Source organism: Rattus norvegicus, chromosome 2, assembly GCF_021556685.1.
Source record: "Rattus norvegicus strain SHRSP/BbbUtx chromosome 2, alternate assembly SHRSP_T2T, whole genome shotgun sequence".
Classification (NCBI taxonomy): domain Eukaryota; kingdom Metazoa; phylum Chordata; class Mammalia; order Rodentia; family Muridae; genus Rattus; species Rattus norvegicus.
This window is the reverse complement of record NC_141535.1, coordinates 86,705,252-86,707,089: the sequence shown is the minus strand read 5'-3', so window position 1 is coordinate 86,707,089 and position 1,838 is coordinate 86,705,252.

The following is a 1,838-nucleotide window of genomic DNA, read 5'->3' as shown; positions in this document are numbered from 1 at the left end:
CAAGCAGCAGTTTTACAGAACTTATGCCAGAAGCGTTCAGATGATGACAGAGTAATTCTCTCACACTTTGTTCCTTCTGGATATGATCCTTGTATGCAATTTTGGGGTGAATTAGGGTATGACAGTAGTAGTTTCATATTGGCTTGGTCTGAGAGCATGGGGATATCTTGTGTACATGCAGGAGGGCTTGGGGTGCTGCCCCTACATGACTGATAGCCACAAACCTCTCTACAGGATATGTGTTGGTCTGTAACTACATGACAGGGCCCTGGTTTCAGGAGCAGGCAAGGCAGGAGACCCTTCAGAGTCTCTGAGGCTTCAAACCTTAGCTCAACTTTACCAGGCTTCCTCTCTCAGCTCACTGCCCCACAGTAGATTGAAAAATACATACCAGATATCAGGAGATATGTTAATTTGCTCAAGTAACAAAACTAGATTTGGTACAGCAGCTGCATTCAATGTTACTACCTGATTTATGTTTCAAAATTCAATTGTCATTATCCATGATCTTCTCAATGTTTTCTGCATTGGCCAGATAGGAGAGTTAAAAGGAAATGTGGTGGGAACCACCACCCCTTCTTCTTTTAAGCCCTTGATGGTGGAAGTAACTTCTGAAATTCTCCAATGAATAAGATACTGTTTTTGATTCACTAATTTATTTGTCACAAGCAACCATAAAGGCTTCCATTTAGCCCTTACAACCATAATAGCCCACACTCCACAGGCCAGGAAACAAATATGTGGATTCTGCCAAATTCTAAGTACATCTATCCCAATTATACATTCTGTAACTGGGGAAATGTCCACAGGATATGTTCAAAGACTTATTGGACCTACTGTGAGTCAGACATCACCCAAAACTCCACTAATTACCATGCTTCCATGTACCCTACTTTACCTGAAAGGCATCCATGTTTCTTGGTATTTCCTAGGACTGGGGTAAATTCAGAGCCAGTATCCAATAGACCCTGGGACATCTGATTATTTCCTTTCACCAAGGGTAGAGTTACCCTTGTAAAAGTCCGTAAGTCTCTCTTGTGGAGAACAGCAGAATGGCTAACAGCAAAACTTTTAGGTGTCTCATTAAGATCCTTTCTCAGGGGAACCTGGACACACATTCACTGAAGAGTTTCTCGGTCTGCAAACTGTCTCATATCTAAAGACTGATTCACCAAGATTACCTTCTGCCATGATCCAATGAAGCCTTTCTTTCATTTGTTTGAGAGGTTTTTGATTATACAAATCAAACAAATATGCAGTAGGCTTCCTATATATTTCATGCCTGGAAATACCATGATTAATTAGCCAGTACCAAAGGTGCATTTGAGTTGTGCTGTTAGAAAATTTACCTTTGTTATGCTGACAATCCTGGGCTAGGTCATTATGAACATTGCTTTGTCTACACTGTCCATTATAATAACTATGATCACCTTGTCTCTGGTGATTCATTGTTGTTACTTGTCCCTTGCTTACCCAGGGTCTAATTAAACACATTGAATTTAATTCATCCTATGCAGCAGTATCTACAACTCTAAGGTCTGACAAAAGGAAAAGCATAAGAACAAATTCTTCAAATGTCCTCATGTCCCTCTCACCAGTTTGTGTCTTACAAGATTCATGAAGATTCTTCTGGACCTTACCATTGTGGAGGATTAGGTTTTACATAACATACCCACTCTAGCTTTACAATTTCCCTGACCCTTAGAATCCCCCTCATCAACATTCAGCCAAAGAATATCAAATATCTCTAACTCCTTTTCCATAGATATGCCCTCCAATTCTGGATTGTGGTTCATTCCAGGTACAGTCAAATTGACAACCACGAATAGACATTACCA